Raw genomic sequence first — 15,652 nt, forward strand, 5'->3', positions numbered from 1 at the left:
CTGGTGATCTCATGTGCTGGAATGCCGGTTTATTTTCTTTTTTGTATTTTTTTCGGTTTTCCAATTTTCTGCCATGACCATGTATGGATTTGCAGTCACAAAAAAATCAGTTATTTTTAAGGCACCCACAACTGTTATGTGCACTGTTACCCCAATTATGTAAAAAAAAAAAATCTATATATTTACCCAAAAAAAAAAATGAGAGAGAGACTCAAGATCCCCGCTCTCGGGGATGGTTTGCGTGGCGAGACTCTGAAAGATTTTTCATTTTTTTACTCGTGGTTTCCTAGGTTTTCCAAATTCTCTACTATCAGATTGCTCTGTTACCTGGTTAGAGAGGAAGGAAGAAGACCAGAAAAAGTTGCTAGCGTTTTTTTAAATGAAAGAAAACCCTCCGGTACGGGAGCTCGGGTCCGGCCGGGGGCCAACAGCGCGGAACCGGGAAACTGAGTCATTCCGGCAGGCCTGGGCGAGCACAGACCCCGCCCCGGCCCCGCCCCCTGCGCTCAAGGCCCCGCCCCTCAGCGCCACCGCCCGCCGCGCCTTTGCTAGAGTTTCGGAGACGGCCGCGCGGAGGCCACGCCCCTGGCGCATAAGACACGCCCCTACGCGCGGTCCAGCCCCGCCCACTCGGCTGCGACTCCGCGCCCGCAGCCCCCGCCGCGCCCTCGCCCGGGCTTCCGGAGCCGGCCGCGCAGAGACCCCGCCCCGGCCACGCCCACTCCTCGCGTCGCTGCGTGCGCGCCGCGCCCTGCCCGGGCTTCCGGAGCCGGGCGGAAGGGCGGGCTGGCGAGGCCAAGGCCAAGGCCAAGGCCGCCAGTGCCCGCCGGGGAGGGCGCGGCTCGCGGGGGGTCTCGCGCGCACTTCCTTCTTCCCTTTATTCCGTCGCCGCCCGCCCAGGTGTCCTCAGCGGTGGCCGGGGGCCCGGCGCGCCCGGGCAGAGATCAAAGAGAAGGCGGGCGGGCCAGCGGGGCCACCGGGGACGCGCGCTGCCAGGCCCGGCCCGACCCGGAGGGGAAGCGGGCGATCAAAGGGCGCAGAGCGCGGCTGGCCGGCGTGTCCCAGCATCTGCCCTCGGAACCGAGGCCCCGTCAGCTCCAGGCCTCTTCCCACGTCGCGGAGCTGACGCCCAGCCTGCAGACCCAGTTTCGGGCTGGCCGGGGTCTGTCCCGGGCCGGCGGGTTGCGGAGCCCCTCTTTCTGCAGGCTGTGGCTCAGGCCTGAGCTGCAGGGCTGATGGCTAGTTCACCTGTCCCCCTCGGCAGGGCTGATGGCTGGTAACGCTAAGAGCAGCTGCCACGTGGGGAGAACCCTGCCAGCCTCCAGTGTGCCCTTCTGTGTCATCTCATTGCCCCGTGGAGCAGTCTCACCAAAGTTTTTATCCTCAGTCACTCCGTTTCACAGATTAGGAGGCTGCCGGCCGGTGGGCAGCTTGCCGGAGGCCACTCGGGAGTGAGTGGCTGAGCAGGGATTTGGACCCAGACCCCAGATTCTGAATCTCACCCGTTGTGCTAACCTAGTGTTGGGTGATCATAGTTTCAGCGTGTCCAGCTGGCTGCCAGCTCTGTTACTTAGCTCATTGCTCCTCACTCCCTAGCAGCTCACCCTTCTACCCAGAGCTAAGACCCTCTCTCCACTCTGAAGGTTCCCAGCCCCTGTGAGCTCTGCCTCCAGTGCCAGGAGATTCTGTGTCAAGCTTGGAAGGGTGGGCAAATTAGTGCCCACCTGTTATCCAGGCTCCTCACCTGACTCAGGTGCCTGGGGAAAGATGCCCTCTGCCAGCACCCAAAGAGAGGATGTGGAAAAGTGGGTGATTCAAGATGGCTGGGTTGAAGAGCCAAGTATAGTGCTGGTGGTACCAGACAGGGAAGTGTGTGTAAAGGACACACACACAAACACAGGCTCGGTGCTGAGGAAACCAGCACCCCCCGCCTCCCCAGCTACACCAAGTCTGCCTCTCTCATCTCCCATCTCCACCCTCCCTGTCCTTGGGTGACGCCGAGGGGGCATTATCGGTTTCCACTGTTCAGTGTGTGGCTTCCCAGGCTGGTACACAAAGACCATGTGACATTCTACGTTGGCAGCAGGCGGGACCCAAGCAAGTTCCCTGGCCCAGCCCTCCTGCAGGAATCCAGATTTTTCTAGCCTCCAACTGTACCTCAGAGAGGAAACTGCACATTTGACTTCTTTTTTTGGCTCCATATTAAAGAACAAAGCCTGGGAACTGGACAGGCCCCTCTGTAAACAGAAAACACATGTTTTCTGAGAGAATAGGCTTTTCCTTCCCTGGCTTCTTCTCCCGTGGACAGAGGCCTTCTTAGGCCTGCTGGCTTAAAAGCAGGAAGGCCTTGGACCCAGGACCAGAGAGATGATTCATCTTTGCCCCAACTCGGGGACACCAACGTCCACCTCCTTAAATGGAGAGTGGGATGGGTGTCAGGGGGTACTCTCAGCTGTGTCTGGCCTGTGGGGTGGGCCTAGGGTATGTGCCGAGACAGGAGGACCCTCAGGGTGCTAAACATGACCTGGATGGGGGTCTGGACAGTTTGTATCCCCAAAGCACACGAAAATTGTCTTGGGTCCTACCTGAGCTGGCTCCCGATGAGAACGTGTGTTCCTTGGGGCCCTCTAGCCATACATAGGTAGAGGCCTCTAACTTAGAAGAGAGGCCAGCCCAAAGACTAGGCATGCAGGGACTAGGTGTCCACTGCTGTGTGTTCTTGGGCAAGTTCCTTAACCTCTCTGAGCCTCAAGTCTCTCATCCAATGGGGATAACTACATTCAGGTTGTTGAGGGTTAAATAGGATAATGGGTGTTGGGCTATCAGACACACACCAAGAGCCACTTAGGAGAGAAATGGCACTTTGTCTCCTTTTCAAGGCCAAGCTCTTTCCATACCCCTGGAGCTGCCTGGGAGCCCCCCACAAAGACCAGGGCCCCCTCACTCCAAGAGTGCCTCCACTCCCCCACCCTCCCTCAGGCACACAGCTTGTGCCAGGACTCAGCCACCCCCACACCAGCGCCGACACCCCTTTGGAAGCTGCCGTCTTGGGAACAGATCATTCCTTTGAATCTCCCCAGCAGGCTGATCTTTGTCTTTGAAGGGAGATTTGATTTTGGGAAGTAACCAGACGTCCTTTGGGCCAAATCGGCTGAGTAGATGCTCGCTGGGAAGCCAAGCCAGGGCCTCTGTCTGGGGCCAGGATGTGCCACGACTGCAAAGTCAGGGGACCCACCAGGGGCTCCAGCTCCGAAGGCAGCTGAGCAGGAGAGTCTGCACTGAAGCACCTGGCCCGACGGCCACTGGTGCTGGGGTTGTGAGCACGTCCCTGTATGTTTGCACACGTGTGTGCGTGTGTACGTGTGTGTGTGAAAACACGGAGCTGCTGACAGGCACCCAAGTTCGGGCAGATGAACGAAAACAACCAAGGCCAGGCTAATTAACAGGGGCCTCCTTTCATCCCCTGCCCCACACTCGGATTTTCATGAAAATCTCTCTTTGTGGGAAAATTCCGAGCTTTTCTGACACAGGCAAATGTGTGAGACCAGTCAGTGAGTCCTCCTGGAAGAGTACAGGGATTAGAGGGCGGGTTTCCTCCCCGCCCTGGCCCTAGCCAGCCATGTCGCCTGGGGTTCCTCCCTTCATCTCTCTAGTCCTTGTTTTCTCCACCTGAGAAATGGGATCATGTTGCCAATCATGGGCTTGGGAAATAAATAGAAAAATATGGATACGAATGTACTGACGAATCCTGGCCTCGTATGTCAAGGGCCTTAAAACGTGGGCACACTTTGACCCAATGCTTTGGCTTCTGGGAATCTACCCTCAGGCTATCATCATACCCGTTGACCCCCAAGTGTGTCAGAGTAGAACTGTGCTCCATAGAATTTTCAATGGCTGGTTTTTCATAAATAGATCGCCAGGCCTTTCTTCTGAGGTACCTCTGGGTGGACTCGAACCTCTGACCTGCCTCTGATCAGCAGCCAAATGTGTTAACCATTTGCACCACCCAAGGACTCCAGGGAGTCATCATAGCCATGCATAAAATGTCAGTATAAAGGTGTTGCCAGCAGTATTATTTATAATAACAAAACTTAGAGACTCAACGTCCAACCATAGTGGCAAAAATGATGCGCCATCCATAGGGTGGGGTCTTCCACAGCTCTCAGGAGTGCTCCGGAAAGGAGACACACAGGGTCACCCACCTTCATGGGAGTTCTCCAGCCTGTGCCGGGGCCGTTTCTCATTAAAAATGTAAAATAATAATTGGCATTCGCAAAAACTCAAAAAGTCAGAAGCAGCCCAGTTGTCCATCAGCAGACAAATGGTTAAGCACACTGCGGCGATAGGCTTACAATAAAATAGTACAAACCAATAAAAAGGAAGGTCTATTGCTATAGGCTCCAGGACTTAAACAAATGTCTAAATAATGACGCAAAGCCACAGCTCATACCCTATAACCCCACTTAGGTGAAAATTGAATAGGGTTGAAGCTACTCGACAGGGCTAGTATCCAGATGAGTGCACCCGGAGCCTGGAAAGTGGGGAAGGAGGAACGAGGGAACGCTTCCTCCGTGGTGGGAAGTTTTTCCTCTTGATCATGGTGGTGGTTACATGGTGTGTACATTTGTCGAAACTTAGTGAACAGTTTAAGTGAGAGGCGTCTTACTGTATGAAAATTATACCTCGGTGAAGTTAATTTAAAAAAATGAATTCACGTTTAGTCTTTATTTTCCAAATTCTGTATACAGTAGTATTTAATGACATAAAATGTCCATAATATATTAAGCAAAAAAAAAAAGAAAGAACTGATCCAATTTAATCTTTAACTGTATTTACATATATATAATCCATGCTGTCAATTCCAACTCATAAGGACCCCACAGGACAGAGTAGAACTGCCCCATAAAGCTTCTAAGGCTGTAATCTTTTTCCACAGGAGTGGCTGGTGAATTCGAACCTCAGACCTCTAGGTTAGCAACCAAGCTCTTTAATCACTGTGCCACCAGGGCTCCTTGCATATATGTATACATATGCATATACATATATAAATATATTTGTACATACACACACGCAACATATATGGTTGGAAAAATATACCAAAACATATCCAGTAATTATAAGTAATTTTTGTTTTCTCTTTTGTGCTTTTCTGTATTTCCAATTTTTCTGTAATGAACATTTTTATAAACAAATTAAATAAAAGCAAATATGCTTTTCTTCTTTCCCAGCTGTAGCAGGCCAGGGTGTGGCACTGGGCTTCAGGAGGGACAGGATGGCAAGGACTCCCGGGTCTGGAGAAAGGGACCATTGCCTGGCAAGTGGTGGCAGACCGTGTGGGCAGGGTGGCTGGGTCTCCCTCCCGCTGTTCTTTGGCTGGTTCTGCGCCGGCTTGTTCTTGAAGGCTGCCATGCCTGCTGGGCACTGCTGAGCTTCTGGTGTTTGTGGGGAACGGCTGCCTAGAGAAGCCGTATCCCTGGGTCAGCTCGGCCGCCCCCCAAGTCAAACCCTCTCATAGGGACAGCCACTCCCCTGTGGCTGTGTGGGTCTCTCCAGAATATGCCAGTCTCCTGTGCTGCTCTGGCAACGGGGGGTGCCGGTGGGTCTTGTTCTCTCCACTTCTGGGCCACTCATCCTGCCAGAGTGGCCCTCCTAAATGAGAGGTGCAGGACTGCAGCTTGGCCTACAAGGTTGGGGTTATTGTTCACATTTGGGGAAACTGAGGCACGGAGCAGCAGAGTGACTTGTGGTGCTGATGGAGCTCAGACCACAGCATGCCTGGATTCTTACTGCCTCTAAACGTCGCTTCCCGGCTTCTGGGCCCCCAAGAGCTGATAGGAACAGTGTGCGTTTGGGGGCCAGGGGCTGTGTTCTTCCTGTGTCTGCTGGTCAGTTTGTCTGCTCCGGGTTCCTGTGTGCATATCTACGGCATACTTAGTGACCCATGGTTGATTGTGAGCGTCTTCTGAGAACAGGGCTCCAGGCTGGAGGGCTGGAGCTGCTGGGACACTGTCACCCCCTGCCCTCTGTCTTGCTGCTGGCCACACAAAGATGCCAGGAGGAGACCTGAGCGCTCCCATGTCCCTCCCTCCTGACAGCGGACTCTACAGCAGACTGTGGGAATGAAAAAGAAAAGCCTGGAAACTGAAAGAATGTTTTCAACCCAGTCACAAATGGGAAGGGTGGGGCTGCACCCAGCAGGTTAAGGACACTGGGTGATATGTTGTTTTCATCACCCAGTGCTCTGTGCCTGCAAAACGACACCGTGTATGGCTCTCCGGAACAGGCAGCCCCGGGGGCTGTGGATTTATACCTGCGTGTGAGGGCTGCATTCGAGGTGTGTTCAGCTTGAAATTGTTTCACAACTCGAAAGACGAGTGGTCCTGTGCAGATTTTCCTATGAGGCCTCGCCAGCATTCCAGTGTACAAATCAGCAGACGAGGTAAAGGAAAAATGTTTTTAAAAAATAATGTATTTGTGTATCTATTTATATAACTGTAAGGAAAGGCATTCAAATGTGACTGGCCAAAGGCTTTGGACAAAGGAGCTGGAAGGAAAATTTTTCTTTTTCTCTCTCTCTTTCTGTCTCTGTTTCTCTCTCTCTCTTTCTTGTATTCGCCACACTTTCTATGATTGTGAATATTACTTTTATAATGAGAAGAGAGAAAGTCCACGTACTTTATAAAGTAACAAACCGTATCTGAGCCTGCATTCCAAATGATAACTATGATAATCAAATGTTATTAAGTGTCTGACGCCTGCTGGGTCTGCCACGAAACCCTTCACCATCCCGCATTCACAAAACACTGAGTCTGTTCTTACCCCTGCCCAGGAGGGACCCCAGGCCCCGAGGCCGCACACGGTGTCCATGTGGTGGAGCTGGGGCCTGGATGGCATGGTTCAGACTCAGCACCATTCGATTTTTGTAACAACTCCCTGCTTCTCAGAGGTGAACAGTTTCCTGCATACAGTGATCTTTCATTAAAATATTTTTACCTTGTTTACATAGATTGGGAATTATTTCTGTAAACAGAACTTAGTAGAAGAACTATAAAAATCATAGTTTTTTTTCCCACTTATGGCACTGCTCACCAGTGACTAAGGACAGGACCAGCTACATAATTTGCAGGGCCCAAGGCAAAATAAAAAAATGGGGTCCCTTGTTCAAAAGCGACTAAGAATCTCAGGGCAGGACCCGCAGGGCATTAAACCAAGAGAGGGACCCTCTGAGCACAGGGCCCTGTGAGAAGGTGCCCTCAGCTTCATGGGCGACCACCTTGAGAACAAACGGACCACCAGTGACCACGCCACAGGGAGCAGAGAAGTTCAAACTTCAGGAGAAGTGCACTTTCCAACGCACTTTCCTGTCCTGAAAACACAAGGGGCGTGCACCTGAGGAGTAGAGACCCTGGCCATAGGGGACAGCCACTCCCCTCCCCAGGAAAGGGCAGGGCTTCTGCCAGGGGCTTTCATTTTCACTTAGAACAAGGGGCACAGCCTGGTCCCTTGAAATGGCAAAAGCCCCGGCATCTCCCCTCAGTGGGGCCTCAGCTGCTTCTCATGGAGTGTGCGTCTTCCATGACCAGCCTTGGGGAGAAATACGAAAAGAAACATAGACGCCAATGCTCACTACTGTGATAACACAGTGAGAGATTTTATTTCCCTCCCTCTGGGGAAAGGGTCTGGGTCTTCACTGGCAGGTAAATGTACCCCCCAGATGAGGCCAAATGTGGCCACTGAAGGAGTCCCTGGGTGGCTCAATGGATTAAGCACTCAACTACTAACTGACAGGTTGGTGGTTTGAAACCCCCCGAGGCACCTCATAAGAATGTCCTGGCGATCTGCTCCCAAAAGTCACAACCTTGAAAACCCTATGGAGCACAGTTTCGCTCTGCGCACTTGGGGTCGACAAGAGTTAGGATCAGCTCCATAGTAACTGTTTGTATTTAATTTTTATGTATTTATTTTGCAACTTTTATTTTTTTTTTGTGGCCACTGAGAATGGACAGTCAGCCTGTGTGTATCCAAGATGACTGGTATCTATGCTGCTCTGAAAACAGGGACCATACCCCCTCCCAGCCAGCACCAGACCTACCCTCTGCTTCCTCTTTGTTCCCAGCCCCTGTCAGGTTCTAGAATAGTCTATAGGTGGATGGGCGGCCCCATGGCACTCCCATGGCTGTGGCTTCTCCCACAAACCATGTGCGGATACCCAGCATTGACTCTGGAAAGATCATGTTTTAAGGGCAAATATCCGTTTATGAGAGTGGCTCCCAGTTCTGCTCGGCGCCACCCACTTCTGTGGGGAGACAGTGAAGAGAAAGCATTCCTGCCACCCAACCCCCGCCTCCACTGGCCTCCACGGCCCTGTGCCCACTTTTCTTTAAAAAACAAATAAAAACAAACAACCAGCCCCACTCTTCCCCCTGAAATGTTGTTCTGGAGCCCCATGTTTTCTCCCTGCAGGGAAGGGTGGATAAACAAATGGACAATCTGGGCAGTGTAGGACCATCCCAGGCCCTCAGCTCCATGCCAGTGCCTGAAGCATCTTCAGTGCAGCCTGGGGGAGGGGGGTCTGGGCTCAGGCCACGGGCATGCTGCCAGGCCCCGACCCCTCAGCTGTCTCCCCCTCCTCAGACGTGTCCCCAGGACCTGCCCCAGAGGTCCACACCAGGCAGAGAAGAGGGCAGAATGTGGTCACCTGTAGCCGGGAGCTTCCAAGGGGGGCCAGAGTGATGGATCCTTCAGGCCTCACCCACCAGCCATCCACCCCAGAAGACATGAAAGGGGCCTTCGGTTCCCACAGGCTCCTCTCCCTCCCGTGGAGCCTGCGGACAGGAGCAAGGTGGGCCTGGGGGAGTCCCAGGTCCTTCCCTGGACACCAGTGGTCCCAGCTGTTGGCCGCTTGCAGCAGAGAAGACCCAAGCCCATGTGCAGGACAGGTAAGACAAGATGGAGCTGACCCCTCCAAGGCCCTTGTCCCTTGAGCCTTGACTCCCTGCTGCCCTGGGACGTGGTATGAGTGTTGACCACCCACCCGCCCCCCAAAAAACGGCACCCAAATTACTCTGGGGTGATTGTCAGCACCCAGGTGCTAAGCATGGTCTCTGGGACCAAAGCTCTGGGGAAAGACCCTACTGAGAGGGGTCTGAAACTTGCTAGTTTTTAAAAAAAGAAAGAAAGAAACCATCCGAGTGGAATTTCAAGTTCTGGGGATTTCTGGGCAGCAGCTCTCTCCCCACTGTACTTCTTTCTTTCCTCCTCTTTCCCAGCCTGCCTTCCCTCTTTCTTTCGCTCTTTGTTGCCAAGCTCAGATGTCGCTGCTGAAACCCAGCCCAGCGTCCTCGAAGCCCGGAAACTTCCAGCTCAGGCGACTGTGCAAAAAGTTGGGGCTGGAGGGCTGAATGACAGTGACCCCACTGCCCCCTGCTGTGCCCCGGGCCTCAGGCCGGACATGAACTTGACTCTGAGCTCCGCCAGACACCCAGGACGTACTAAGAGCTGGTAAGAGGCCGCGCCCTTGCCACCCGCCTCGGGCCCCACCGAGGCCCGGTGCTCGGGTCGGGAAGCACCCGGTGGGGGCTGGGGGGAGCTGCGTGTCGGGGGGCGGGGGAGGCCACAGCGGCCGCCATCAGAGCGTGTGGCCCAGCCCGACAGTCACCCTCCCCAGCCTCCCCCTCCTTGGCCTCCAGCAAACAAAGGCTCGGGAAAGTTGGGGCAGGAATCTTCCCGGACATCTCCCTCCCTGCGGGCTGCTCGGCCCTGGTGGCCATCAGGGCTCTTTAAGGGGAAAGTAGATTTCGGTTTTCTTCTCTCTGATTCCTTCTTGCCCCTCCCCTGCTGGGGGGAAGGAGGAGAGGGCACGGTGCCACAGGGCTCCCAGATCTTAACCCTGTGAGGCCCAGTCCTGCCCAGGAGGGTGAGGAACCCCCGAGAGCCCAGGAGAGGCAGCCCCGGTCTGCACAGCTTCCCCTGGCTCACTGCAGCCTGGGCACGCCGAAGGCTGGGGGTGGACATTGCCCCTGTCCAGCCCCTCCTACCTCTCTTGAGTGGGTTCCCAGCAGCCGTTCGGGGTGACTCCTTCTGAGCCTGACACCCAAACCACCTCCACAACCCCACCCGCTCTGCCTGAGGCAGCCATGCCAAGGTGGCTGTGGTGCCAAGTGGGAATGGTGGTACGAGGAGACACAACATGGCAGCTGAGGGTAGTGCTTGGGGAGGAGAAGAGACCAGGCCCTCCTCCCTGTGAGAGTCCTGATTCCTGGGGCATGCACAGGGAGAGGGAAGCCCTCCATGGGGTGGCAAAGCCCCGGCAGCATTCAGACGCCTGGCGCTCTGCTGGCCTCCCAGTGGGTCCCCGGGCTTGACTGGTACTGGGCCCAGCTGGCCACATCAGGAATCACCTGGGCTGGCCTTGCTTGAGGCAGTGGACTTACCCTTCCAGAGGTCACCACTAACCTGTGCCTCCACCCCCAGGGCACCCAGACCCCAGACTCCTCTTCAGTGAGCAGCAGCTGGGGCAGTAGGGGGTGTGCCTGAGCAGAGGTGAGAAGGCTGGCCTAGAGTCTCGCCCCCGCCCTCCCCCACCCGTACCCTGATGCCAGCAGGACTCTCAACACGTCTACCGGGGTCAGACAGGCCAGACGGGCTCTGGGGAGTTTGTGGGGACTGTGACGGGGTGGAGGGGGGTGGTGGTGTCCTGTAAATACACAGCAGCTCCTGGGGCTGCCATGAAGGAAACAGGCCTGGGGCTGGCAACACTTCCTATTGCCAGGAGAAGGAAATCAAGATGCACCAGTGGGGTGTCTGAAACTAGAAAACCCCACAGGGCCAAGGACACCGTAAAAGGGGTGAGCCCACCTGCGCCCCCTCCCTACTCCCAGCAGGCTGTAGCCCCTGTGTACACACCAGCTGGTATTATAGAGGGAGGTGGGTTTCCTACTGAGCCAGGGCCCAGCCCAAGCCTTGAAAAAGAAGCACCTGAGAGCTGGGGGACCAACGGGGAGGGAGTTTGTGCCTCAGTTACCCACTCCACAGGAAGTGGTAGCTTCCACGGAGGTGATATTTCCAGGTCACCGAGGAGCCCTGGTGACATGGTGTTTAAAAGCGTGGCTGCCAACTAAAATGTTGGCTGTTCAAATCCACCAGCTGCTCCTTGGAAACTCTATGGGGCAGTTCTACTCTGTCCTATAGGGTTGCTAGGAGTTGGAATCGACTCCGCAGCCAACGGGTTTGGTTTTTGGTTTTGAAGCTCACTTACCCCTTTTAGAACAGATTTGCTTCTTTGAGCCAATTTGAAGTAACATCTTCATGTCTGCGGCGTCCGTGTGTAATGACAGGATAAAGAAGTGGTCCCTATGTCCCAGGCGTAGAGCCCCCACCAGTCACAAAAGCCTGGGCATGCCATTGCACTTCAGAAGCCTGCGTTCAAACCCCCATACTCCCCTGTACTGGCTGTGTGGCCCTGGGTGAGTAACCTGGTCTCTTTGGTCCTCAGTCTCCTCATTCATAATAGTCCTGACTCAACAGTGTTGTTGGGAGACTTGAGTGGGATAACGCTCGTGAACACTGAGCATAGCACTGGCATGCAGTGGGCACTCAATAAACATTACCAAAACCAGCTGCAGCCAGATCAGTTCCAACCCATGGTGACCCCGTATGTCACAGAACTGTGCTCCATGGGGTGTTCAGTGGCTAAATTCCAAAGTAGATAGCCAGGCCTTTCTTCTGAGGAGCCTCTGGGTGGACTCGTACCGCCAACCTTTCAGTTAGCAGCTGACACCTTAACTGTTTGGACCCCCCAGGGCTTCCAATAAACATCAGCTGCTGCCATTAAACTGCTGTCAAGGTGGATGGTGGCTACTGGTTTCTCTCAAGAGTCGCCTGTTTCTTGTAAATCTCTCTGATCTCATCTCAACTCTCAATTGCTTTCCTCCCATGACCTTTTCGGTTTTGTTTCTTATCCCAAAATAAACCGTCACTGAGCCCCTCCTTAAGTCCGGCTCTGTGCTGAGCACTGGGGATTCCGACATAAATCCTGCTCTCAAGAAGCTGCTGGTTGCCCCATACAATCAGAATGTCAGGACAAGATTCTCCAGGCCAACCTCCCCTAACAGGTATTGTCTGCATGGTGACCTTGCAGTGCAGTCTTTGTTGAATGCCTCTAGAGACAGGCAGATCACCACCTCGCAGAAGGCACTGCTGCAGAAACTGGATGCCTCCCAGGTACCCTGATCCTTGAAAGGTGGGATCAGGCATAGGATGGGTCTCTAGACAGCGGCTCTGACCTGAGCCATCTGATTTTTTTTCCTTTTTTTTTTTTTTTATTGTGCTTTAAGTGAAAGTTTACAATTCAAGTCAGTTTCTCATACAAAAACTTATACACACCTTGTTATGTGACCCTAGTTGCTTTTCCTACAATGTGTCAGCACACTCCTCCTCTCCACCCTGTACTTCCCGTGTCCATTCAACCAGGTCCTGTCCCCTTCTGCCTTCTCATCTCCCCTCACACAGGAGCTACCCACATAATCTCATGTATCTACTTGAGCCAAGAAGCCTACTCTTCACCAGTATCATTTTATGTCTTATAGTTCAGCCTAATCTTTGGCTTCAGGAGCTGGCTTCGGGGATGGTTTTAGTTCTGGGCTAACAGATAGTCCAGGGGCCATGTCTTCTGGGGTCCCTGCAGTCTCATTCAGGCCATCAAGTCTGGTCTTTTCACTAGAATTTGAGTTCTGCACCCCACTTCTCTCCCGCTCCATCAGGGACTCTCTGTTGTGTTCTCTGTCAGGGCAGTCATTGGTGGTGCCTGGCACCATCTAGTTCTTCTGGTCTCAGGCTGACAGAGTCTCTAGTTTATGCAGCCCTTTCTGTTTCTTGGGCTAATATTTTCTTTGTGTCTTTGGTGTTCTTCATTCTCCTTTGCTGCAGGTGGGGTGGGACAAATTGATGCATCATAGATGGCTGCTTCCTAGCTCTTAAGACCTCAGACACCTCTCGGCAAAGTGGGATGCAGAACATTTTCTTAATAAACTTTGTTATGCTAGTTGGCCTAGATGTCCCCTGAAACCAAGGTCCCCAGACTCCTGCCCCTGGTACTCTGTCCCTCGAAGTGTTTGATTATATTCAGGAAACTTCTTAGCTTTTGGCTTAGTCCAGTTGTGCTGACTTCCCTCACAGGGTTCCTTTTTTTCTTTTAATTTTTATTGTCCTTTAGATGAAAATTTACAAACGAAGTCAGTCCTTCATACAAAAATTTATATATATCTTGCTATATACTTTTTTTTTATATACTCCTAGTTGCTCTCCCTCTAACGAGGCAGCACACTCCTCCCCTCCACTCTCTATTTTCGTGTTCATTTGGCCAGCTTCTGACCCCCTCTGTCCTCTCATCTCTTCTCCAGACAGGAGCTGCCCACATAGTCTCATGTGCCTACTTGATCCAAGAAGCTCAGTCTTCACCAGTATCATTTTCTGTCCCATAGTCTAGTCTAATCCCTGTCTGAAGTGTTGGCTTTGGGAATGGTTTCTGTCTTGGGCTAGCAGAAGGTCTGGGGACCATGACATCTGGGGTCCTTCTCATCTCAGTCAGACCATTAAGTCTGGTCTTTTTATGAGAATTTGGGGTCTGCATCCCACTGCTCTCCTGCTCCCTCAGGGGTTCCCTGTTGTGTTCCCTGTCAGAGCAGTCATCGGTTGTAGCCAGGCACCATCTAGTTCTTCTGGTCTCAGGCTGATGTAGTCTCTTGTTTATGTGGCCTTTTCGGTCTCTTGGGAGCCATTTGACTTTACTGGGGATACACAGCCTGGCAAAAAGGTCCTAAAAACATTCAATGAGGTGTTGATTCCAGTCTCCAGAAAAAACCTGCAAGTGATCGTGCATGTTTTTACAAATGAGCCCCTTTTCCCCTTTAGCGATGCCAGGACTGGGGCTCTTTCCTTGAGACTGCACCCCCTCCTCACAAGCAAGTGCCTCTGAGGGGCAGCAGATATATACTTTGGTTTTCTGGGGTCAGACAAACCCCAAAAGGAGTTTGTCTGACCCCAAAAGGACAAAATATAATAATAAGAGGAGTCACTGGGTGGGAAATAAAAGAACCCTGCGACAAAAAGCTGGCTGCTGCATTCAGGAAACTGGAAATCAAGGCCCTGGAGCTCCTTGCCAAGTCTGGCTACATAATTTACAGGGCCTGGGGCAAAATTGGAGCCCTGGTGCTGTAGTGGTTAAGAGCTCAGTCGCCAACCAAAAGGTCAGCAGTTTGAAATGACCAGCTGCTACTTGGAAACCCTATGGGGCAGCTCTACTCTGTTCTATAGATTCACTATGAGTCAGAAGTGACTGGATGGCAATGGGTTTGGTTTTGGTTAGAGCAAAATAAAAATGCAGAGCCCTTCTTCAAATATGATTACAAATTTCAAGATGGCAACATCAGAGCATTAAGCCAGGTGAGCAGCCCTTCCAAGCACGGGGCTTTGTGCAGCTTGGAGATTCGCATACCATGCAGGTGGCCCTACTCCTCATATGTGTTAGTGCCACATGCCCAGCTCTGAATAGGGGGCACCCACAGAGTAAGGAAGCCCCGGATGCTTGAGGGGTAGCAGAGCCCCAGAAGCAGGTGACTTCATTGAGGGAGCACAAACCCTCTCTTTTCCCAATTGCATTGATATCCTTTTTCCCTATCACTGATGTTACATGTTATTTTACAACATTTTGAAGCCTTGAAGAAGGAGATAAAAATTTTTCAATTGCTTGTGAAACCATCCTTACAGAAAGCTCCCAGAAACACTTCAGTGCATATATCACCAGCTTCCATGAAAACGTTGTAACTTTAAACAAAGTAGCATTTTAGCCAGAAATTCAGGCCCGATTCAGAAGAGGATGTGCAACTAGGGGTATCATTTCTGATGTCAGATGGATCTTGGCTGAAAACAGAGAACACCAGAAAAGATGTTTGCCTATGTTTTATTGACTAAGGAAAGGCATTCAACTGTGTGCATCATAACGAACTATGGATAGTATTGTGAAGAATGGGAATTCCGGAACACTAATTGTGTTCATTAGAAACCTGGGCATACACCAAGAGATAGTCATTGGAACAGAACAAGGGGACACTGAGTGGTTTAGAATCAGAAAATGTGTGCATCAGGGTTGTATCCTTTCACCATACTTATTCAATCTGTATCCTGAGCAAATAATTGGAGAAGCTGAGCTACCTGAAGAAGAACGGGGCATCAGGATTGGAGGAAGGCTCATTAACAACCTGCGTTGTGCAGATGACACAACCTTGCTTGCTGAAAGTGAAGAGGACCTGAAGCACTTATGGATGAAGATCAAAGATCACAGCCTTCAGTATGGATTACACCTCAACATAAAGAAAACAGAAATCCTCACAACTAGACCAATAAGTAACATCATGATAAATAGAGAAAATATTGAAGTGGTCAACAATTCCATTTTATTTGTATCCACAATCAACGCCCATGGAAGCAACAGTCAAGAAATCAAAGGATGCATTGCATTGGGTAAATCTGCTGTAAAAGGCTTCTTTAAAGTGTTAAAGCAAAGATGTCACCTTGAGGACTAAGGTGCACCTGACCCAAGCCGTGGTATTTTCAGTCACATCATATGCATGTGAAAGCTGGACGATGAATAAGG

At 52.1% G+C, this 15,652-nt stretch overlaps 1 long non-coding RNA gene across 3 annotated transcripts in view; it reads left to right on the forward strand.

Annotated features, from left to right (window-relative positions):
- The first annotated feature begins 6,019 nt into the window (after window positions 1–6,019).
- The window catches only part of LOC126076160 (uncharacterized), an 11,029-nt gene continuing 1,396 nt past the window's right edge, over window positions 6,020–15,652 (forward strand). The window contains exons 1-4 of one of the 3 annotated variants that reach the window (XR_007517444.1): window positions 6,020–6,439; window positions 8,635–8,939; window positions 9,270–9,501; window positions 14,767–15,652. The exon at window positions 14,767–15,652 is cut by the window's right edge and continues 1,396 nt beyond it. This is a non-coding gene — a long non-coding RNA (uncharacterized LOC126076160). The other 2 variants (XR_007517443.1, XR_007517445.1) reach the window with 2 other exon arrangements.

Source organism: Elephas maximus, chromosome 4 (assembly GCF_024166365.1).
Source record: "Elephas maximus indicus isolate mEleMax1 chromosome 4, mEleMax1 primary haplotype, whole genome shotgun sequence".
In the NCBI taxonomy this organism is placed as follows: Eukaryota; Metazoa; Chordata; class Mammalia; order Proboscidea; family Elephantidae; genus Elephas; species Elephas maximus.